At 37.6% G+C, this 25,811-nt stretch overlaps 1 protein-coding gene across 22 annotated transcripts in view; it reads right to left on the bottom strand.

Annotated features, from left to right (window-relative positions):
* Nucleotides 1-25,811, bottom strand: part of Nek11 (NIMA related kinase 11) — a 328,322-nt gene that overhangs the window by 294,779 nt on the left and 7,732 nt on the right. For 2 of the 22 annotated variants that reach the window (XM_087186946.1, XM_087186944.1), the window contains exon 1: nucleotides 10,479-25,117. The exons of the other annotated variants lie outside the window; for them this stretch is intronic. The gene's annotated coding sequence lies outside the window, so the exon portion shown is untranslated. Of the gene's footprint in view, nucleotides 1-10,478; nucleotides 25,118-25,811 lie in introns of those variants that run through there. 22 annotated transcript variants of the gene reach the window in all.

Genomic DNA, 25,811 nt, shown 5'->3' with positions numbered 1-25,811 from the left:
TTCCTTATATCATCTTCAGGAAAACACAGGATGGTAAAGGAACATTGTTGTCACTATCACTTCACAGCAAAGTTATTTCAGAAAGTGAAACAGTATTGCACCAGTAGATCTCAGGAACAAGTTTTCAGAAGTACTTCTCAAACTTCTCAGCAAATCACCCTCATAGCCCTGGGATGGACTATCAAAAGCAGACATGCCTCTGAATCTCATGTTTCATCTTAAAAAGTCAGGCAAGAAATAGTCACATGGGCCAGGGATGTAGCTCAGTGACACCACACCTGCCTGGCAAGCACAAGGTTGTGAATTTGGTCCCCAGTACCAAACAAACAAACAAAAGAAATAGTCACAAATTTATGAAATGACAAGTGATCAGAATTATTCAGTACAGCAGCATTTTTAATGATAAAGGATTTAAAACAACCCAAATGTATATCAACAGGAAAATAATTAATAAATTATACTATAGCTGTATCATGGAACATAACATAAAGCTGTTTAAACAAAAAGAATTGGGAAAGGTAGAGAAGAGATAGAAAAGAGTTGAATGAGGATCATCAAGACACAGAGTGCAAGAATTATGTCTGGCTTATCTTTAGCACAGTATAGTGACTTGGTTAAAACAATCAATGATAATTTCAAAGTGACTACAAGACTAGGAAATTCCCACCATATTAAAATGATCTATGCTTGAAGAGATAGAAACATTTGTTACCCTGATTAACACTATATATATATATATATATTAAATTATCACTATATACTACATAAAGATGTACAAACATATCTCAATACAAAAGGTTTAAAGGAATGAAAAAGTTCTATATATAACAATATGAAGATTTCCATGCTCTTTTGGCATATGAAAAAAGCAAGAAACAGAAATGTGTAATATGCTGGCTTTTATCAGAAAAAGGAAAAATAAGAAACTATATGTTAAAGATTTTATGTATGAATAAAGCGGCTCTAGAAGAATCCACAGGAAAGTTAATATTGGTCACCTTTAGAAAAAGAGGATGAGAACTCTGAAGGGGACAGGAATGAGTAGAGACTTAACAGTACATTTGTTATATTTTTTGAGCCATGTTAATTGGGTAACCTATTAAAAATTATAGCAAATTTTACCCTATTCCATGACATATTCACATTTATCTAAAAAATTTACTCACATTTTCTCAATAGTAAAATCGATTCATATTTAAATTCATAAATAGTGAGTTGCCTGTGACAGTCTAGTTGGTCCAATTAATCTAGGCCATTTTATTGTGTCAGTGTGTGTGTGTGTGTGTGTGTGTGTGTGTGTGTGTGTGTGGTGCGGGGATTAAACTCAGCATGCTTCATGCATCCATGGTTGTACCACTGAGCAACATTTCCTGATTTAGGCCATTGAAAATCTGCTTAAACATTTAGCTTTCAATCCATTTGAAGAACCAACTTCAATATTTTAAAAATCTGGAATCTCTACTGAAAAATATTTGTTCAACAGTTTGGGATTTTTATCTACAAGATGGGGATTTTTAGAAAAGTAGTGTCAACAGGTGTCTTGGGACTCATGCTCAGAATTAGTACTAACTTACCTTTGAAGTAAGCACTGAGAAATGCTACCACAGTGAAATGGCAACAGAGAAGGCAAAGTGGAATAAAGTCATTCCTGCTCCTCAGTGCCATAGTGTCCAGGGGAAAGCCAATTGTTTGGGAGGCAAGTATCCTAAAGAAAATCTTCTGCTTTATATCCCAACAGAAGTGAAATTTAAAACTCTCCAACTGGTAGGTATGGTGGAACACAATTATAATCCAAGCACTCTGGAAGGCTGAGGCAGGAGGATCTCAAATTCAAGCCCAGCCTAGGCAACTCAGACCCTGTCTCAAAATTTAAAAAAAGGACTGGGGATATAGCTGAGTGTGCAGACCCTGGGTTTAATTGTCAGTATTGCAAAAACAAACAAGAAGCCCTCTCCAACTATTGCTGACATATTTTTAAAAACATGATGATTTTTAAAAATTGGGCTTGGGGATGTAGCTCAGTGGCACTGCAACTGCCTGGCAAGCACAAGGGCCTGAGTTTGATCCCCAGTACTGGAAAAAAAAAAAAACATTAATCAGTCTCTCATAAGCCAATTTTCTGGACTGAGAAATATGTCTATTTTAACTGCACTCTCATATTATTTTTAATAAAATGCTTTCTATCGCAATATATTAAAAACAGGATATTTCTTTATATGAAACATATGGCTAATAAATAAATAAAATGTGACTAATTCTAATGGAATAATATCATTAGTGTCAATAAACTGTTCTAAAGATATCTGCAGTTTATCCCAGAAAAGATATTCTAAAGGTGAGTTTTATATCCTTGTAGATATCCTAAAAATAGTCTAATAAACCAACAGTGCTATAAATGTCTTATACATTCTCTCAAACTGAAATTTTATTTCTAAGTGTAAATGAGGCCAGAATGAAAGAGACAAACAGCATGAAGAGATGCACCAATGCAGCACAACCAGCAGGGAGGCATTTGTTCCTGCTTTCCTCAGTCTGATTCTGCTCTAAGGCTGTTCTCTTTGGAATCCCTTCAGAGGAACAAACATGCAGTGGGCCTGGCAAGGAGTTCAGACCCCACTCCTGCTTGAAATGATCTCTTAGATATGCATAAGTAGCAGGATGATTCCACCTTTGGGTTTTACTTCAGTTGTAATAATGAGTTATGAATAATTGATCACTGGGTAATAAATTATTCAGGAAGGCACACAGTTTCCAAGGAATCCTGGAGGGAGCCTGGTTAATAGCATAATAGGAGCCAGAGACAGCTGCCAAAGGGACACCCTATGATAACCCATGCTCAGAGGTCCTCTCAGGGTGGGCTTTTCAGTAAGAGGCCATGTTAATGCCTTGAGTTTTTATAATGTAGAAATTCCCATATTAATAGCTTCTAAGTTTTTATAAAATAGAATCCAGTATTTCTAGTGTCTGTCCACATGTAGTATTGTTCTGGAATCACAGAAAGAAATGTATGGAGCCACAGAAGTTGGGTAAAAAAACAAAGCCTTTACTCACTAGTGAGGGGGACAGCCAGAAACTCATCTGATCAATGTCCACCCCGTCCTTTGTTTTAACATTTCCTTTTATATCTTCTTTTAGCCATTACCTCATTTCTGGTGGTCTTAGTCAGTAAAATTTCTATTTCTCTTTTACAACTAGTTCCTGTTAATGGTTATAGTCACAGACATACAACAAACAGATGGCACCTAAAACACATACACTGTAAACTACCCAAACATTTCTACTTTGCTTTTCTCCAGGTTAAATGTTACCTACAGTTAGGTTACAGGTCAAAGGTTCAGTTAGCCATCACCTTAAACAATAAGAGTTACAGGAAAGGTAAATCTTTGGGGTTGTTTTTTTTTTTTTTTCATTTTTTTTTTGGTACCAGGGATCGAACTAAGATCCTTCCACTTGAGAGGCAGGTGCCGGAACCACTGAGCTAAATCCCTGGCCTGGAAAGGTAAATCTTAAAGAAACGGATTACTTATTCTACTTCACCTACCTTAATAACTAACTTATAGTTCAAATTTTCTCTATCATTCCTCCCCTTGTCTGCTTCAGGATGATTCTTCTATCCATAATATGTCTTATCTAATTTATCTAATTTTTTATTAGCATCATTTGATAATGTTGAGCAGCAGCAATATGCTGATGGATAAATTTTGAAATCCACTGGACAATGCAAGGGCCAAACATCAGTACTAATATGATAAGGAGAGTGCCCAAAAGGGGTCCTATCCATGTTTTCCATCCTTTCTAAGTGAAATCAATTCCATAAGATGGCTCTCCTGTACCAAGTTTATTATCAAGAATCTTAATTCGATCTCTTAATTTATCCAGTGATTCTTGCACTATACCAGACTTGTTAGCATAATAACAACATTCTTCAATGAGGAATAAACAGGTTCCCCCTTTTTGAGCTGTGAGCAAATCAAGAGCTCGTCTGTTCTGCAGCACCACATGGGCTAGAGAATCTAGCTGAGTTTCTAGGGCTTGGAGTGCATCTCGAATTTCCTCGATGTCTTTTCTAATCTCTTGTCCTAATGAAATATACTGTTCTTGCCCTAGGCCAATGGCTGTCCCCCCTAAAATAAGACTGCCGGCAATTGCAAGTCTGGTTAGGATAGGTAGCACCACTGGGTCTCTCTTTGTTCGAATTGTTTGCACTGGGGAAGCGATTTGTAAAAACACTTCTTTATGGCTGCTGGAGTGTAAACAGACAAATTTGGGATTAGAATCCCCAAAGTATACTTTGTGGTGATTTTTCCCAAGTTCACCTTGTACATTCCATCTCCACAGATGAAAAGGTCCCATTAGGTGCCACATAGTTATTTTCCTCATTCAGCAAGACTAAGTTAGTGCAGGTTTCATTATTTTCCTCATTACTCCTCTTCTGTTCTAGGAAACAAGTCCCATTTCCAACTGTCCTAGTTGGGTATCTCAAAAGTGAGTCCATGGCTGTTCTGGTGACATTAAGGGTTAGGTTGGTGTATATTCCTATTGCTTCATAATTCATCAAATTTAAGGGGGCACATAACCAGCAATCTGATGCCAGCTCATTTGCTTGCATCAGCAATTAGATTCATCATATCTATTCCAGTATAGTTCTGAGAGTGCCCTTTCAGCATAGCTTGGATTTCTTGAATGGCAACGGTCTTTCCTATCTCAGGGGGAGAAGTTTTCCACACCTTTTTGATTTGTAATGTCCATTGCTTTATAAACCTGAAATATTTTTCCTTGCAACCATGTGGAATTCCATGGGCCTGGCACATACATGCATATAGGATTACATTGACCTCGTTCACACTTGTCACAATTGCTGGTGACACGTCCAGCAATCAAGTTGTTGAGCCAAACCCTTATTTTTCCTTTACAGTATGACTTTTCAACCGAGTATTCCCCACAATCAGAAGCTACCCCAGGCTCCCCATAATGTTCTCTTGGGCAAGCATCAAAGAATACAGTGAATGGATAGGCCTCTGGATCCCATTTTACCATTTTGAAAGTTACAAAATGTTTGTCACTAGGCTTAAACATCTGCAGTTTGAAAACAAAGAAACTCAGAGCAGTAGTGATCTGGCATAGCACAAGAGTCCATGCTGCCTTTCCTGGCGCTCCCATTCCTCAGCTGTGCATTGACTCACCAGCCTCCAGAGTAGTGACAGCAGGGCTTTGAGTGTGTTGTCTCTTGGCTTTCAGCATCAGCATTATTGTTACCTTGTGTAATGAAGTCTTTGCCTTTCTGATGTCCTGAACAATGTATTACTGTGACTTTGCTAGGTTCCCACACTGTCTCTAGCAACAGTACAATTTTCTGTCTATTTTTGATTTGCTTCCCTTCTGCTGTGAGAAGACCTCACTCTCAATGAATCATTCCATGGAGCAAATGCATAGTGAGAGTCTGTATATATTATTTACCTTTTTACCCTTTGCCTATCAGAGTGCCTGTATGAGTGCCCAGAACCTAGCCCATTGTGCTGACTAGCCAAAAGGAAGGGGCCTCAGCTAGGGTCACCCCATCCTTTGTTGTTACTGTACATCCAACATGATGAACCCCATCTTCCACGAAGCTGCTCCCATCCATGAACAGAACGAGGTCAGCATTGGACAAGGGTGCCATTTGCAAGTCAGGGTGGCTGGAAAAGAGCTCATCAGTAACACTCAAGCAGTCATGATTGGGAGGACCTGTCTCCATGGGCAAAAAGGTAGCAGGATTTAAAGTTTTTATAGGAATAAACTGCAAGCAGAGGTTCTCACACAGAAGGGTTTGATACTGAGTAGCCCGATTACTTGAGAGCCAATGATGCTCCCTTGTGTTCAGCAGTTCTAGGACCATGTGTGGAACCTGCACAGTCAGTTCCTGACCTAAAGTCAGCTTGTCTGCTTCTTGGATCAACAGAATTGAAGCTACTAAGGTCCAAAGACAAGGAGGCCATCCTTTTGCTACTGGATCTAAATTACTAGACAAATATGCCACCAGTTGATTCCATGAGCTTACTTCTTGGGTCAACACTCCAAGGGCCATATGGTTTTTCTCAGTCACATATAGAGTAAAAGGCTGCTTTACATTTGGTATGCCTAGGGCTGGGGCAACTGTCAAAGTCAATTTTAATTTTTTTAAAAGCTTCCTTTTGTTCTACAGTCCAATGCAGATGATTCTCCTCCTGTCCCTTTAGGGCTTCATAAAGGAGTTTAGAGATTTCTGCAAAACCCAGAATCCAAATTCTACAGAAGCCTGCTGCCCGAAGAAACTTTTTCAGCTGTTTGTTTGGGGTTCAGGGATGGCACTAATAACCTTTCATTTCCTAGGCAATGCATGCCCTGTGTTATTTGAAATCCTAAATATTTAACATGCTGTACACAAATCTGGGCTTTCTTCCATGATACCTTATATCCAGTTTTCTTGTAAGTGCAGCCATAACTTTTGTTTGGTGCCTTCCCGGCATTGCTCTTGGGTTGGGCTACATAATAGAAAGTCATCTACATATTGCAATAGGATGTAGCTATATTGTTCCAAAGGGGAAGGTAAGCAAGTCCTTGGCTAAGGCTTCCCCAAAAAGTGTAGGTGAGTTTTTAAATCCCTATAGTAATCTAGTCCAAGTAAACTGAGTCTTTTTCCCATCACTCAGGTCTTCCCACTCAAATGCAAAGATGGGTTGGCTGAGGGGAGCGATGCAAAGGCAAAAGAAGGCATCTTTTAAATCCAAACAAGTAAACCATGCTGCTTCTGGGGATAATAGACCCAACAAAGTATAGGGGTTAGGGACCACCAGGTGCAGCATTACTGTTTCATCATTTACAGCCTGTAGATCTTGCACTGGCCTATAGTCCCCATCAGGTTTCTGAACAGGCAGCAAAGGGGTGCTCCAAGGTGACTTACATTCTTTAATAAGTCCAAATTCCTTTTATCTCATGATATGGGGTTTAATTCCAATTCGGGTTTGCCTGGGCATCGGGTATTGTTTTACAGCAATGGGGGTCAAATTGTTTTTTAATTCTATAACTATGGGTGGATGATTCTTAGCCAATCCTGGGGGCGATTCCTCTGCCCATACTCCAGGAAATATAGTTTTTAATTCTTGTGGAGCCTGGTAAACATCATCCACATTGTAACACTGTCATTCATCCTCCCTTTTAGTTATTACCATCATGATGAGATGTTTTCCAGGGTCTAGATGCAGGGATGCATGTTCCTGTTGGGTGAAAGTTATTGTAGCTCCCAGTTTAGATAACAAATCTCTTCCTAGTAAGGGAATAGGGCACTCTGGCATATATAAAAATTCATGCTTTACTTTATATCCTCCAATTTCACTTGTCCTTTCATAGCAAAACTGGTGCTTTTCTGAAATTCCAGTGGCACCAATCACTTGGATGCACTCTCTGCTCAGAGGGGCAACTGGAGCTGTTACTACTGAATGTTCTGTGTCACTATCCACCATTAAGGACATATTTTGGCCCCCTATCTTTATATCGACCATGGGCTCATGGGGGCCTAGCTGCATTGACCCTGGTCTGTGTCAGTCATTGTCATCCATCACAGGCAACAATGTGCCAGAATCCTTCCTTTCCTTCAAATCCTGCTTTTTCTTTTTCTTGAGCCTTGGGCACTTTACTCTTATAATGTCCTTTTTCTGCAGTATGCACACTGGTCAAACTCTAAGTCCTCATGCTGAAAACCTTTCTTCTGTCTTCCTTCTACTTTTGCTCCTTGTCTTTCTTTTTCCTTCTCTTCCTTGGCTCCCATAGCTACTGCTATATAAGGAGCTCTCCTCTGGTCCCACTCATCTTCCTTACTGGCTCTCTCTTTCTCTTTCACTGTCTCTCTATTCGCATACACTTTCCTAGCTAATTGCAACAATTGCATTATATTCATGCCTTCCCAAGTCTCCTGCCTTTGGATTTTCCTTCTAATATCTGGTGCTGACTGGGTTACAAAAGTTGTATTAATTAGCTGATGGTTTTCTGGAACTGCTGGGTCAAATGGTGTGTACATTCTGTAGACCTCACAAAGCCGCTCATAAAATTTCTCAGGGCTCTCATTCAGCTCCTGCTGGGTCTCTGTCACTTTAATCATATTAGTAGGTCTTTTTCTTGCAGCCTAAATTCCTGCTAAAAGGGCTGTCCAATAATTTCTCAAGTTTTCCTGTCCTGCTTGGATATTGGGATCTCAATTGGGCCACACATTTACTGGGAATTGCTGCTCATGCCAAGCATCTGGATTCTGCATATCACCTGGCATTCTAGTGGCATTAATCTTTTTTAATTTCCCCTAAAAGTCTCTGTATTTCCTTAGGGGTTAACAAAGTTCTACAAAGTTTTTTACAGTCCTCCAAATTAGGACAATGGGTAGCAAAGATGGAATCAAATAATTGAAGCATTTGGAGGGGTCCTGGCAGAGAATAAATGACTTTTTTCCTCTGGACCTAGCCTCCTTTTGTCCTTTTTCAAGTCAAATCTCAAATACCACATCTTGGTCTGACATATTTGTGCCTTTTCCCAACAGTTTTTTTTTCTAACTCACTATGAAGGAGGTCATATTGTAACCTGTTGGCTCTTAAACTCTTTGAAGATGACCAATGTACACATATTAGTAACATACTTAGAATTTAACCCTGTGATGACAACCAATGTAAACACATTTAAACTTTTCATAACAAACTTGAAACCAACAAACAAACATACATATTTTCTTGATAAATAATTTTTGCACATCTTTTGACATACCTAAACCTTCTGGTCTTGTATATTTTTTTATCTTTGTAACAAGACAAACATATAAAATTTCTTATATCAAAATAGCATCTCTTTTACTTATAGCTTTTTAATATTTTTTAATCTCACTTACTATAGACCTTTTGTCACAAACTTGTCTTTAGCTGTTAAAATTTTAAAGTGGCCCTTTTTTTTCTCAGATTGTTACACTTTAAATTTGGTTGGCTGACAATAGAACCATAGTGACCTTGAGGGGTTTTTTTAATCAACAAAGTACAGAAAAGAGCAAGTAAACCCTATAATTACAATTGAAGAATTTTCAATGTACAAGAAATATTTTAACCACATCAATTAAACATCAATTCAAACTGAAACAGATACATTTATCAATTAGCTAAAATTTGTAACTTGATTTCTCTTGTAAAATTTCTTACTTTCTCTGGCTTTGTTTTATGCCCTTCAGAGCTTTCTTAGCTGTTTTCAATCCATTACTTATTTTCTCTTTTCAATTCTTTTTTCCAACTTGAGTGCAAGCCCTATTCGATCCTCTCTGAGTCTGACCACAGCATGCACCCTCAGGTGCACTAAAGTCAGAGCAGTTCTCATGCTTTTGTCCCCACCTCTTCCACACCTGTTAATTTAGCAACACAAAAGGAGGGGGAAAGTCTAAATTCTCTCGATCTGGATCTGAAAGGACTGGTTTCTTTCCAGTATCATCCTTTCTGATGGAGGACCAGGGTATTGTTTTTTTCCTTCCAGGGTGCACATATGAAGCCAAAGAGGCATTCTGTGGCACAATTTGAGACATAAATTAATATAGGGAAATTGATCTGGATATTCCCATCCAGGGGTGGTGACTGTTAGCCAGACAGACCAGACAAGACCCTCATCTAGGGATCTCTCAGTTGGCCAAGCTGGGCAAAGCATGGGCCATTCTAACTCATAAAAGGCTCTAAGTTTTGGGGGTTTCATCTTAATACCATAATTTCCAGTAAAACTTTTTTTAAAATTCTTAAGCATGCATTTCAAAACAGTAGGACAAGATATTTCTGTCCCCACGATTGGCCGATCAGAGTGTTGGTGTGTGTATGGGTACCCTTGCACGGAGACGCAAGACAAACAAAGGTGGGGGATCACTCTCTCACCTGCCTGGCTGCGGGCCTCTCGGTCACTTTAAGGTCCATTCAGGCTAAGGTGGGCTGTCACTTAAGCTCACCACTGTGCCTTTGTTAAACGCAACCACACAAGTTCTGCGACAGACCGCACATAAATTCTGCGACTCAGGGAGGACTCCCTAAGCAGTGCAAGTGCTTCCTCCCTTTGTCTTGTCAGAAGCTAGTTCCACTCACTCTCCAATCCAGAACCCTTTCACTCACACATTTATTCAGAAGTTATCACATTCCCACCCGGTAACCCCCTAACTGTAACCAAAACAAATGAAAGAAGCTACCTCCCCAAATGGCAAAGCACATGAGGTAATCAGGGCCTTGCACTATTTTTGCCCAAAATTCACAAAGTGAACCAAAACAAATGAGAGGAGGTATCTTCCTAAATGGCAAAGCACAAGGGGTGATCAGGCCCTTGCACTGTATTTGCCCAAAGTTACAAAATACAAATTCACAAAGTGAAACCAAAGCAAAACCAAAAGTTAACAACTAGGGGGTTTCCTGGGGTTTCTCACCCAGCAAAGGAAAGAGACAGACAAGACACCAAGGGCAGCAGCTCACCTTCTGTCATCTTCCGTCTCAAGTTTGGGCTATCTGCTACTGGTGAGTGGAACTCTGTGTCCTGTTGGGGAGCCTAGGAAATTAGTCCCAGGGCGTGACTTTCCTTTCGAGGAGACAGAGAGCCACTCCCTCCGGTGGAGTTCAGGCCGATGCCCAAAAGGGCCACTTCTTTCCCAATTCCTGGTCAGGGAACCAAGTGTTCCAGAATCACGGAAAGAAATGTACGGAGACACAGAAATTGGGTAAAAAAACAAAGCCTTTATCGCTAGGGAGGGGGGACTGCCAGAAACTCGTCTGATCAATGTCCACCCGGTCCTTTGCTTTAACATTTCCTTTTATATCTTCTTTTAGCCATTACCTCATTTCTGGTGGTCTTAGTAAAATTTCTGTTTCTCTTTTACAACTAGCTCCTGTTAATGGTTATAGTCACAGACATACCTAAAACACATACATTGTAAACTACCCAAACATTTCTACTTTGCTTTTCTCCAGGTTAAATGTTATCTACAGTTAGGTTACAGGTCAAGGGTTCAGCTAGCCATCACCTTAAACAGTAACAGTTACGGGAAAGGTAAATCTTAAAGGAACGGATTACTTATTCTACTTCAGCTACCTTAATAACTAACTTATAGTTCAAATTTTCTCTATCAGTATTGAAATGTTAGTCTTTATCCATCAGACTAGGGTATCTGTCATCAGCTGAGCATAACTTTTGCTGCTGAAAATCAATGTTAAAGTGAAAAATGATGAAATCAATAATACACACACTTACATAAACATAAACATATACATATATAACTAATGCATGTGTATGTACACATACGCATTCTCATGATCATATGGGGCTAGAAAATAATGCTCAAAGTAACTTTAACTAGGGGAAATTATCTACTGCTCCCAATTTTCAAAATGTTTTTAACATATGCTTGTCCCTTACAATAAGCTTAATATTCAACTCCTTTAAAAATCTAACCTCAGATATGTCAACTCTAATCCTACTGAACATTCAAATGTTTTGTTTTCTGAGTAATGTTAAACAGTCTTGCAAGACACATCTGTAATTGATCTATCTTACAATTTTCACTTCTAAAACAATTCTAAAATAATAGTGATGCTCACTAGAGCTCAGCCATTCACTGAACAAGTATTGAATCATTATTGAATTATTACATAATTACTGATTATTGCATTAAATATTATTGAAAAAGCAACATGAATTAAAAATGGTTGATCACCAAGTAGTAAATCTAATATTATAAATATGGACTTGATGGTCTTGTCCTGAAATCCACAATATCTGCATTTGTATGAGGCCCATGAGATGGAAAACACAGTGAGGAGAAAGAGAACGAAGGGCAGGTGGTCCACAAATCTGGGGAGGCAGATACAACCAAGCAAATAGGGTTAAAAGGGTTTCTCCAAATTCAAATTAATGGGAAAATGGAAAGAGCAACCAAACTTTAGTTAAAATGTTTAGTGACTACTGCATGTGGGAGCGGTTGAGAAAATTGATACCCAAATATATTCTAATCAGACTCATCATTCCCAATTTTCCACTCTTAGAAATTTGGAAATCTAGTATATATGACAAGAGTGTCAACCACATTTTGAACTTCCTTTTTCACTTGCCAAAAAAAGGCCATGAAAAATAAAGCCTATAATTTTTTCTGAACTAAAAACAGTAAGATGACTGATATGAACTCATAGATTAAAAAGCAACACCAAGCTTAAACTATCAAACTTCCTAATGATTATCACTAGTGACTGCAAATTTGAAAGGTTTAAGATTCTTAAAGGTTTTCAGGTTTCATGGTCCAGGGCTGACATTTTCTAAGTGCAATTATTAAAGTATAACTAACATACAATATTTGATATAATGACATATTTGCACATATTTTAAGTATAAGATTATTAAAAATTTTGACCTATAAACATACCCATGACACCATCACCATAATCATAATGAGCACATCCATCATTCCCAAAAGTTTCCTCATGCCCAGGGTTTGCCTTCTTAATAACTAAAACTTTGGGTGCATTTTTCACATAACTACCTAAATAGAACACTGCCGTACTAATAATTATGATCTAAAGCATGCAAATGATGAGTATCAGGTAATAGGAGAGCAACTGAGAAATAAAACATATGCTCTTGTTAAACTATGAACAAAGATTCAATTCCACAGTATTTTAAAGCAAGGAAGATCACATAATGTTAATTGCTTATTTTTAATACTACATGAAATTACTTATGCAATGCATAATCAATAGAGTATACTTTTAGAATCATTGGCATAAGGGACGGGAAAGGGAAAGCTCCTGCCTTGTGTTGGGCTGCTAGGCACACCAAAACTGTTAGAGGGAAAATTCTCCCCAAAAGGCCATTCCAATAGAGCCAATAGTAAACAAGGGAGGCTAGTTACAGATTGTACTTGAGGGTATGATGCTTGCTTTGCAGTGGGGAAATTAAAGTCAATTGATATTCTGATTGAATAGTCTGATATTCATCAACCATTAAAGACCCTAGCTTTGGTTACTGAGGTTCTTCTGGACCCCACTAAAAGTTAGACCAGTTTTTGTACATCAATTGTACATACGTTTCCTTGAAAAAGTCATTTTTCAGTGAAGAGGAAAAGATAAAATTTGAACTAGGCTACATCAAGTTTTGCTCTTGCAATACCTTACATTCAGCTAAAATATTTTGTTTTATTTACTGAAAACTTGAGACACAATCACATTTAAAGAAGCTTTATACACAAATCTTGCATTTTCAAACTTTGGGGTAATCAACAATGATATGCATATCCAAGAACTTTTTTATTATTCATTAAAATAGTTTAGATGTTGCTCATGAATTTATATAAAGAATAGTATCCCCAACTTCCTGGTGGGAGATATTATTCAGTTTTAGCAAACCTATTACTTCTATATTCAGAAATCAACAAAATCCATTAGAGAGAGGGAATGACATAAATAAAGAATTTAGCCAGTGATATGATTTAGATCTAGAATATCCCCCTAAATTCTCATGTACTCAGAAATGGGCCTTTTGGAAGGTCACTGGATCATGGAGGCACTGTATTCATCAGTGTATTCATCCACCAGTGAGTTCTGTAGCTGAAGTGTGCTGTTAGAAGGTGCCTGGTCAGAAGAGGTGGGTCACTGGGGGTGTGACCTGGAAGTGTGTATATCCCTCCCAGAATCCTCCCTTCTCTCTGCTTCCTGGCCACCATGATATGAGAGTGTGTCTATGCTCAGCCCCTTCCACCATGCCCTTCTTGCCTTTGAGCCTGCTATGGACTGAAACCTCTTAAAATCCAGGTGTCCAAATAAACCTCTCCTCCTTTAAGTTGTAGGTATTGGATATTTTGTCCCAACAATGAGAAAGTGACTAAGACAGCAAGTCTGAAAAGCTAAACACAGTAAAACCTTGGTTTGTGAGCATAATTTGTTCTAGAAACATGCTTATAATCCAAAGCACTTGTATATCAAAGCTAATTTCCCCATAAAAATAATGGAAACTCAGATGATTTGTTCCACAATTCAAAGATATTCACGTAAAAATGACTATAATATTATAATATAATACAAAATAGTAAAAAAACAAAATATAAAGAAAAATAAACAAATTAACCTGCACTTACCTCTAAAAACCTTCATGGCTGATATGAGGGAGACAAGAGAGGATGATTATTATGTAGGATGATTTTTACTGTCACTAATGGAATTACTGCTATCTATTGGCTCAATGGACTCTTTGCTTTCATACAACTTTAACAAGGAACCTACCCAATGACACTTGCTTTTGCCTCCTTTTGAAAGTTCTGCAGAAATGTAACATCACAGTGTTGTTAAACAGATTCACTGCAAACACTTCTACAGCCTTATTTGGGTGGTGTTTTTCTACAAAATTTTGCCTGTTTCCCACATTTTACACATCTCCCTAATCTCATTTAAAATGAGGAATTCCTCTGCCTTTTTCTCCTCCTCTGCAGATGAGATCTCCTGCATAAACTCTTGCTGTTGGGAGATGATCACTCACAATCCCACAGTAAAAGAGAGGAAAGAACCACTGGCTCAGTTGTGATGTGATGTTCAGCATCATGTACTACTCATATTGCAAGACATCACTCTTTTATCCAGTTAAAATTTATTAGAAATGTTTGCTTGTCTTGCAAAACACATGCAGAACAAGTTATAATCTAAGGGTTTACACTATAATAATTTCAATATACTCTTTGAAGGGCAACATTAATATATCTGTAGTACATAAAACAAATCACTTTTGTCTCACAACAGTAGTGTGGGAAAAAATTATTTGTTTAGGAAAGGATTTTTGAATATTGCTGTATTCTTCCTAAATTCTCCCTGGTCATTAAGTCCTTACAGCAGATTGTTTTGGCCTCCTGCCCAAGCCAAAAAGGAACTGAGAGTTTCCCTGCATCCTATTCTTATGAAAATATTTTGTTTGTCATCTCCTCTGTAAATATTAAAAACCAAGAGGAAAAAGTGCATTGTTTCTTTTATGCTAACACATGAATCAATGTGGACTTAAGAAAATCATTTACCTTGGAATGTTGGCTTCATTACCATGACTGAAATAAGTCAGAGTAACTGTGTGCCTTTACATTTTCATCTCTCTTTCCATCTCTCTGACCTTAAACATAAGATGGCCAAAACCTCAGAAGCTTTACCTTACTGCAGGAAGACAAGTAGCAAAGCTCAAGTGAAGTCCAAGTTCAAGTTTACCTTTTCTAGATTTACCTATGGGGGTCTATGCACAAGATCCGAAACTATTTTTAAAAATTTTAATATGATTTCTATTTTATTATAATTTCTCCTGAAAGGTAAGATAGAATTTTTTTAAATGATCAGTACATTGTAAAACTGAAGAAAAGTTTTAAAATCTGGCAAGAGAAAATGGAAAGAGATCATTTAGTTTCCTACAAATTGCTTTCATTAACTCCCTACTGCATAAACCACTGAATCCTATTAAATTAACTCAGCCCACTCAATAACCTAGTCTCCCTTCACAAATACCCACTGGAGAGAAATCCTGGACATAATATAGAAATAATAGCTTTAATAAGAATACACTGAATAACTCAAAGTCGGACTCATTAAATCTACCAATTTTTGTTTGGAATGACTCAAAACTAGTAAAGATATGTTAAAATGATTAAGCAAATCAAACAGAAAAACCTAGAAAGAGGTATTAATAGGTGTAATATATAAACACTGGCTTTGCTAAAGGCTATCAGCTATTAAATGGCAGAAACTGTCAAAATTGAGTTACTAAAATTTACTTCTAATATTATAAAATCCATGCATTCTAGTAAGAACTATTACTAATTTTTAATTATTTTGAAGCTACTAGGCTCAACTGATTAATCTTCTAAGAAGAAACAATATTCTTTTATAAAGTAGTCAAAATTTATTCATATAAAGACAGGATGAGAAAAATGATTTTTCAATGTGTTAGAAATAAACTCAAAAATGGATGAAGTCCTTTTTTTCTAATTACAAATGAGCCTCTCAGCAGTGGCCATAATTTATAACTGACACCAAAATACCTCATTTGGATGACACAGAATGCCTGTGACTATTTGGTGATTGAAGCACAGTTCTTCATTAGTTTTTCAGAGTTATGGTGTTGACACAAAGAATGAGCTGAAACAACCATTATGTCAAATCTCTGAGGACACTAAAAGGCACAATTAATAGTATTTTACGTCTACTTAAAGAAGGTATCAGAACCTCGATATTCAACAAGAGAGAGCCAACTGATGTTAAAGTCATATAGCGGACTATTATGTAGACATTTAAAATGATGCTTTTAAACAATATTTAATAACATGGAAAGATATCCACATTTTAGTGCTTTAAAACAAGATGCAAAATTATATGGACACTGAATGCCTATACCATTTGAGGGCCTTTCACACTGAAGGGAACTGTTCTCCCACACCAGTCCTTGAGCAGCAAGGAACAGCTGTTAGAAATGCAAATTCTCAGCCCTTCCCACAAGACTGTCAAACCAAAATCTTTAGAGGGATGAGAAGGGGAAGATCCCAGCAATTAGTATTTTCACAAGTCCTCCAGGCTATATCTGATACCCAATAAAGTGTGAAAGGCACAGCTCTGTCTTAATCACAGTTAGGTCTCAGCTGAAGCAGCACTTCTCAGGGAAGCTTTGTCTCCCTTAACCTTATCCTGCCAGCTCAGCTGGGTCTGCTGTATGTCACAGCAGCCAAGACTTTCCCTCACAGTAGTGGTTATTACAACTTACAATGATGATTATAAAATTTGTGTTTTTATCTTCCACCAGACCAGATACTCTCAAGCCTAGCTGTGCATTCAAATCATCAGGAAGCTCTCAAAACTCCAGATGCCTGAGCCACACTCAAGTCAAACAGACTCGCCTGGCAAATGACCACAGAATCTGTAATTTTTTTGGGGGGGTACCAGGGATCAAACTCGGGACCTTGTGCTTGCAAGGCAGGCAGTGGCACCACTGAGCTAAATCCCCAGCTGTAATTTTTTAAATGCTGTACTGTGATTCTGCCATTCAGCTACTACACCAGACTCAAACTCCTTGAAGAGCAGGTGACATTAATGGTGGGCAATATTTGTTAAATATACAGGGTGGGGGGTTTTTCTTTGCTGTTTTTTAGTTTGTGGGTTGGTGGGTAGCTTTGTTTTTTTCCAATCTTGAACATGGTATAAAATTCCAATTATACTTTTCATTGGAAATTATGTCCCTTTTCCTCCCTATTCCTCATCTCTGAGGCAGCCACTGTGACTGATGAAAGCCATAGCCTCCCTTATAAGAGTAACTATCTGTCAGTGCACAGAGAAAAGAGATTCCTTTCCTGCTTCTTTATGCATACCTATACTTTTTATAAGATGTATGCATATTCCTTTCAATATTGGGAAAGGAAGTATGCTAAGGATAACTAGGTGAGTGCATCCAGAACTATTCAGTAACCAGAGACCCAGGGTCTGAGGATTCCTAGAAAAATAGTCCCTTGGGATTTATCTTATAAGATGAGGATGAGAACCTCTATCTGGTTTGAGGGAATAATCATCCAGTTATTCCACTGGCTTCATTTTGGGAATATTTTAACTTCTGATTATATATTCACTTCTCCAGAATTTCCACCAGAAAAATCAAGGAATGAGATACTCTCCATTCTAGGCCTTGAACTAAGAAATAGCAGTATGATGCCCATTCCTATAATCCCAGCACTCTGGGAGGCTGAGGCAGGAAGATCACAAGTTCAGTCTGAGGAATTTAGCCACTTAGCAGATCCTGTCTCAAAATTAAAATTTTGAAAAGGCTTGAGATATAACTCATTGTGAAGGCTCTGAGTTCATACATAGTACTACAAAAAAGATAAACATAAATTTTATGATTTAAAGATCTATTTTGTCTTGACCTAGTTACTATAAGCACCTCACTAAGACTGACCACTTCTGGGTATATTAAGATGAAAAGCTGAGGTGTGGATTCCAGTGTGGTGACTCAAAGACGCTGGCTCCCTTAAACTCCATGCCACATGGTGATTCTGTCTCAATACCACCCTTTGGATCTGGGGTACCCTCAGATGTGTGATACCCTCAGGAAAGTGTGAGGTACCCTCAGGAAAGATTGTGATATGGAGAGCTATTTCACTTTACAATAACAGACTCTCAGCCCAAACTTGCAAGGCTTTTTGGTTTTTGGTTTTTAATTGCTTTTTCATGACTCCCAATTCCCTTATTCTTAAGGTCTAAGACCACTTTACTCTGCTGTCAGTGTGGCCAATTTTAGCAGCAGGTCTTGGCCAGTCTCCTCCATTTTGTTTCCAAGATGAGTGGGAAATCAGCCTGTTAGGACTTTTAAAAGTCCACCTAATAAAGACCCAAGAGGCAGGCCATGGAATGACTGAGCTAAATCCCTGCCCCACTTAAGTCAACAACTTTACTTTCACACTAGAATCCTGATATTTTCCATATTCTTTTGGTACCGGGGATCGAACTCAGGTCCTTGCGCTTCCACAGCAGGCGGCAAAACCATTGAGCTAAATCCTAACTACTATATAGATTCAATGCAATGCCAATTGAAATTCCAACAATATACTTCATGGAACTACAGAAAACAATCCAAAAATTCATTTGGAACCAGAAGAGACCTAGAATAGCTAAAGCAATTCTAAGCAACAGAGACATGGCTGGGGGTATCACAATCCCCAACTTGAAACTATACTACAAAGCTACTATGATAAAATCAGCATGGTACTGGCAAAGGTACAGACCTGAGGATCAGTGGAATAGAAGATGCAGAAACAACTCCAGACATGCTCAGCCAACTCATCTTTGACCAAGGAGACAACCACCATCATTGGTGGAAAGATAGCCTATTTAATAAATGGTGTTGGAAAAACTGGATTTCAACCTGCCAAAGATTAAAACTAGACCCATACCTATCACCATGCACTAAACTAAGATCTAAGTGGATTAAAGATATACATATTAAGACAGAAACACTAAACTTGCTGGAAGATAAGTTAGGTAGAACTCTTGAAGACATTGGCATGGGAAAAGACTTCATGAACAAAACCTCAGCCTCATGGGAACTAGCAGAAAGAATCAACAACTGGGATCTCATCATATTAAAAAGCTTCTGCACTGCAAAAGAAACCACCAACAGAGCTAACAGACAACCTACAATATGCGAAAAAAATTTTAGCAGCTGTACCTCAGACAAAGGACTACTATCTAGAATATATAAAGAATTGAAAAATATCAGACCCCCCAAATTCAAAGACCCAATTCAAAAATGGGCATCTGAAATGAACAGACATTTCTCAGACAAAGAAGTAAAAGCAGCAAACAAATATATGAAAAAATGTTCAACATCACCCGTCATTTGAGAGATGCAGATGAAAACAACACTGAGATTCCACCTCATCCCACAAAGAATGGCTGCTTTCAAGAAATCAACAAATAACAAATGCTGATGTGGTTGTGGGGAGAAAGGAACCCTTCTCCATTTTTGGTGGGAGTGCAGACTGGTGCAACCACTGTGGAAATCAGTATGGAGTTACCTCGAAGAACTATGACTAGAGGTCCCACTTGACCCAGCTATTTGCCTGCTGGGTATCTTCCCAAAAGGACTAAAAGAATCATACCACAGTGGCATATGTTCACCCATGTTCATAACGGCACAGTTTGTAATAGCTAAAGCTTGGAAGCAGCCCAAGTGCCCATCAACTGAAAGCTAGATAAAGAAAATGTGGGGGTTTTTAATAAAATGGACTACTACTCAGCCATAAAGAATGAAAAACTAGAGTCATTTATAGCTAAATGGATGCATATAGAGGCCATACTCTTAAGTGAAATAAATAGGACACACATGTGTAAATACTGAATAGTTTCTCTAGTGTGAGAAACTGATAGTGTAAACAAGGGTTAAAATGATTAAAATGAATAATGGATAATTTGAAATAGGAAAAAAGGTCCAAAGACGAAGGAGTGAAGGGAGGGGAAGGGGAAAGGAAAAGAGGAAAAAGAAAAACTATGAGAAAAGAAAAAAAAATGGAAATGAGATCTATGTAAATAGGAAAGGGCGGAGGGGGTGAAGGGTGCACAGGTAATGGGGAAAAAAATAAAAACCAAGATATATTATGTACAGGTACAAACACCCAATGATAAATGTAAACAAATTGTATACCTAAAATGTACCAATAAAAGAACTAAAAAAAAAAAAAAAAAAGACCCAAGAATTCTTCAAGGAGGTAAGGGCCTGGGGGTTGATGCGTGAACTTGGAAATATTTCCTTAAGGATTGGAGATCTTTCCTGTTTAACTCCTGATCCTCATTGGTTGTGCTGTAGACATCTAAGACTGGGCAGAAATGCCCTCAAGTAAAATAAAGCATTTCCGTATTTACCATGTTCACAGTATCAAGGCAAAGGCCAAGATGTAGCAAGACAGTTAACAGGACAGTATCTGGGTATTAACTTCATAAGATGGGGGAAATATTAAAGCTCTTAGATAATACACAGAAATTTGTTAGATAATTATCATATTTAGCCAGAAAGGGAGCTAGACAGTGGCCATCCCAACATTTCAAAGACCAAGCCACCATCAGATATTTAAGCATTATTTTGTACCATTTGCTAGTTGTTTTATGTAGTTAATTCTGTCTCTTGTATAGACTGGTGGCTCCCAGAAGCCAGGCCCTATCTCCTACTTGGTGTAGAGTCCAGAGCAAAGGTTTAAAACTTAAATTGTACTAAATACTTAAGTGTTGACAGATTATAGCAGAAAATCAACACCACGTAATAAGATCACTGTATCTTAAGTATGATGAAGTTTTTAAAAAGGTATCATTATAACCTGCAACTTATTCAATGCTGTTAAGATGAATATTTTAGGTTAAGATCCCTTTTCTATTAAATTACATGCAAAATAAATAGCCAAGGTAACTTGTTACTCATCAAAATCTTTGGGAATGACAGGTGTGGTAACACACACCTGTCATCCCAGCACTCAGGAGACTGAGGCAGGAGGATCACTGTGTTTAAAGCCAGCCTGGGCTACCCAGTGAGCTCTAGGCTAGTCTAAACTACGTAGTAAGACCCTGTCTCAAAACAACAACAACAAAAAAAATCTTTTGGGTTTATCTATACTTCTGATAAGGGGTTAACATTTAGAATATATAAGAAATTTAAACAACTTACTAGAAAAAATAGTAAAGCACATAATCTGGCTTTAAAATGGGCCATAAATCTACAAAGATATTTCTCAGAAGAAGACATACAAATAGCCAACAGGCATATGAAAAATATTCAACATTAGTCATCAGAGAAATGCAAATCAAAACGACAATGAGGTATCAATGTACTCAAGTTGGAATGGCTATTATCAAGATGATAAAGATAACAAGTGCTAGTGCAAATGTGGAGGAAAAGGAGTGCTTACATATTGTTGGTGGGAAGGGAATTCAAATTAGTACAAATATTTATGGGAAACAGTATAGAGGTTTCTCAGAAAATTAGAAATAGAACTACCATGATTCAGCAATCCCATTACTTAGCATATATCCAAAGGAAATGAAACCATTATGTCAATAAGGCATCCGTACTCCCATGTTTTCAGCACTATTCACAATATTCAATAAGTGTAATCAACCTAAGTCTTCACAACTGATGAATAAGAAAATGTGTGTATACTGAATGGAATGCTGCTCAGCCATTGTGGTGGACTAATTAATGGTCAACTTGAGTGGGAACACACAGCTGAAGTGTGTCAGCGCAGTTCTGGGCATGGAAGATCCAAGTGAGGATTGTTGCTGGAATGGCATAAAAAGAGACCCAGAGGGGAAGATTGCATGCTGCTGATTTCCCTGAAGAAGCTACTTTTTGGCAGTTTTTCTTCAAAGGAGTTTTGGCTGCTGTCTTCCTTCAAGAGAGCTTTGATCCTCGTCTTCATCTTGGACGTGTCTTCTGGCTTCCAGCACAGATCTCTCAGCCTCCTGGCACAGACCCTTCACACTGCCAGCACAGACTTTCTAGCTTCCACCACTGGCCCTTGGGCCTTTCTAATGCAGATCCTTGATACGGACTTGCAGGGACAATGCCGTGGGCTCCAAGCCCTTGACTGGATTCTTGGGGTCTCCAGTATGCAGATAGACATCTGCACTCTTCTACATCTGACTCTAGTAAGCACTGACTAATACAGCTGTGAAAAGTACGCAATCCTGTCATTACAACAATATAGATGGAAGTGGCAGACTTTATATTAAGTGAAATAAGCCAGGCACAGAAAGACAAATACCATATGACCTCACTCATTAGTGAAATCTAAACAAGTTGATCTCACAGAAGTGAAGAAATGAGAGTAGGATAGTGGTTACCAGAGGCTGGAGACAATGTGGAAATGGTAGGTTAGTTGGTACTAAGTTACAGTTAAATAGAAGAAATAAATTCTGGTGTTCTATTTTACAGTAAGGTGACTATAGATAATAATAATGTAGTGTGTATTTCCAAAAAGCTAAAAGAAATGATTTTAATCTTTTTCCCACAAAAATAATACTATTTGAGGAATTAGATATGCTTACTCTTTTAGAACATTATACAACATACACATATATCAAAACATCACTTAGTATCCCATGAATATGTACAACTTTTATGTGTCAGCTGGAAAATCTTTTGGGTTTGCTAAAAAGAAAATACTTTGACAGCTTAACAAAATAAAACATGAAATTATGAACTAGAACTAAAACAATCTTTTTAGGAATATGACAACATAATTACACCCACGAGACCAAAGTATAATTATGAAAGAAAAATATTCTTCAAAACTGTTTTATAAATTTTATGATGTATAATCTAATGAAGGAAATGCCTCTATTTCATTCACTTCTCAATTTAAGTTTAGTTTTATCTTACTGAGATAACTAAAAAAGGAATAGCAGACATTTACACCAAAAGAAAATGCTCTTCAAACATGTACTGTACTAATCAAGTGTAATGTCTGTAGCTTTTATTTTTATCCCGTAGCTAATCCAGAAGTCAATAAAAATTTAAAGGAATGTAGTATTTACATTGTAATTAAAGTTCACAGTATACACAAAATGTCAACGATAGAGTGGTGCCCCCAAGTGGTATAATGAGAAACTACAATATTCTGATAAACGAGCAGCACCTTGTACGCATATACAGCTCTTCTCATTTTGTCGAGTTCGTTGATTAAGCTAGAATCATCTGTTGTATGAACCTATATTTCATAGGAGCTGGCAGTAAGTGCCCTACAGCTCAGCTCTGGCTGTCTACTCCAATCAACCTCTTTAACAGTGACAGCAAAGGATAGTCTGACATGTAAAGGGATCACATACCTTCCTTACTAACTCAAAATGTAGTATGTCTCCAAAACAATGAAGAGTGTCAGGACTACTCTGGCCTACTAAAGAAACACCATTATAGAACTCTTTTAGCTATCATCTTTTGCCCACCTTTAATTCCATTTTGTGATATGTAAAGCAGAATTTAAAACTTTTCCTAACCAAATTGCTTGGACAATGAGTGTTGCTAATAATGTGCAATGCACCCAGACTGCAAGTTGAGTCATCAATACTCGGGGCAGGAGGCTAAAAAGTAATGAGTTCAGTTTCCTGCCTCTGCACAAATATTAAACATGACAATTGCTAATGAGTTGGTATTTTACACACCTAAAAGGTTTACATTCTGAATTCTTCTTCACATTCTGAAATTTCTTTTGGTCAGCCTCAGAGATTTAAAAGAGCAGACAAAATAAGTGTATAAACTCAAGAAATATCCTTGGAAAAGTTTTTAAGCCATATGCCTAATAATCAGATTACTTTGCGAGATATTTTCTCTTCTAAAAGCAAAATGCAAGTCAGGCATGGTAAGTCATTCCTGTAATCCCAGCACTTGGGAGGCTGAGATGAAAGGTTTAAGAATTCGAGGCCAAGCTGGCCTGGACTACACAGTTGAGACCCTATCTCAAGAGAAACAAACATACAAAGCAGAAATGCAAAAGAAAACTTCATTCTGCAGACAGTTCCAATTGCAGTCACTGGAGAGTGACTAGCTAAATTTTTATTAGGCATCCTTTTAATTACTGAAGTGATTTGGATTTGTTAGTAATTAAGATAAATCTTGGCTGTTATTGAGTGACAATTATGTGTAAGGAAATGTGATATCTCTATTTTATATAAACAGGTAGATATTTTATTTAAACCTTATTACAATCCTCTGAGGTATTATACTTATTTTACAGATGAGAAAACTAAAGCTCAGATTAGGAAGCTAGATAACCAGACAGTTCAGAATAGGTCTGGTACTGCAATATGTACCAGTAAAATTTTTTTGAAGTATTTGTTGAATTCTACAGGGAAAAGCAAAGAATAGGTCTGCCTTTGCTTCTTGACTTGTTTACCTCCAAAACCAGGGGCTTAATGGTGACACTGTCCTTCCCTCCTTCTAGCATTCCAGGATTTAGTGAGCAGTTATATCCATTCTTTTCCTGATTTCAGCAAAGGGATCCAAGAGATTCAATGATCAGCAGATAGTGGAAAGGTATGATGCAATTGGGTATAAGGGGCATGGAGAGAGGCAGAAATGTGACTAACTGAAGAATACAGAATTTGTCTACAGGGAGTAGCCATTACCCCGCTCTAGCTCCCTGTGGCTACACAGGCACCAATGCTGGCAAATGTTACCCGCCTTTCTTTTCTAGCAGAGATGAAATATTGAATTTTGAGAGCTGCCCATTTAAAAATTTTGGCAACTAATTTAAGTGAGATTTAAAGAGAAATACCGTGCAGGACAGATAAAATACATCAGAAGGCTGAATGTGGCCTGTTTGTAATATGTTTTAGAGATTCTAATAATAAATGATTCCTTTCCCAGATATTCTGGACTAGATCTTCTGATGCCAAATAATTTAACCATTATTCTCACTATTGTATCACACAAAACTAGGATTTGTCCACCACCTTCAGCTCAAGTCATGTGTTTTAAGATTAGTTCAGGGACTAGAAAGTTCACTTACAAATTACTTACCAACCAACCAGCCCCCACCCTCTTTTATCCCTCCTTTGATCCTTCCCCTCACTTCTCCCCTGCCCCATCTCCAGACAGATGCACCCTAACCTACACACTGTGTATTCACCTATCTCAGACCTGAAGCTTTCAAGTTTAATTCATATATATATATATATATATATATATATATTATTTTGCAGCCTTTTAATCAACTTTTTAGCCCTCTTATGAACTCTCCTAAAACTTTTCATGTTCCTCATTAGTTGAAGAAGCCCAAATTGGAGATGATCATACAGTGGAATTTTTACAAGCGCTATCAGAGTTAGTTCTTATTCTCAATGTTTCCATGAAGATTCCCTAATAATTGTCAGAAGTTTATCATCTTGCTCTATCTACATGGTAAGAAGAGCACCTCAACTATTTCGGGGGGCGGGCAGAATCCTTTTCAGTAGGAATCATAATGTTTGTTTTAAGAACATCAGAAAAATGCTAGGTCTTTCATCATTCATCAGGAAGGAATTGATTAAAAATTATCAATTCCAGATGATTACCACTTAAAAATTCTGGACACAGAGATTCTTAAAAGGTTGATTTTTTAAACAGTAGCATCAGTAACACTTACCTTTTAATTACTATGATATATGAAGTAGAAAGTATCACACTGATTTAAATCCATACTTAAATACAGGATACAATGAGAAAAAGGTGAAAAAATTTAGAAGAACTAAAAGCTGCTCAATAAAAAAACAATATGGGATGGAAATTTGGCCTTCCAG

The sequence above is a fragment of the Heterocephalus glaber genome, unplaced genomic scaffold (genome assembly GCF_053883595.1).
Source record: "Heterocephalus glaber isolate CG9 unplaced genomic scaffold, H.glaber_assembly_v1.0 deba00001504, whole genome shotgun sequence".
In the NCBI taxonomy this organism is placed as follows: Eukaryota; Metazoa; Chordata; class Mammalia; order Rodentia; family Bathyergidae; genus Heterocephalus; species Heterocephalus glaber.
The sequence above is the reverse complement of the archived record's forward strand: the minus strand, read 5'-3'. Positions and strand labels throughout refer to the sequence as shown.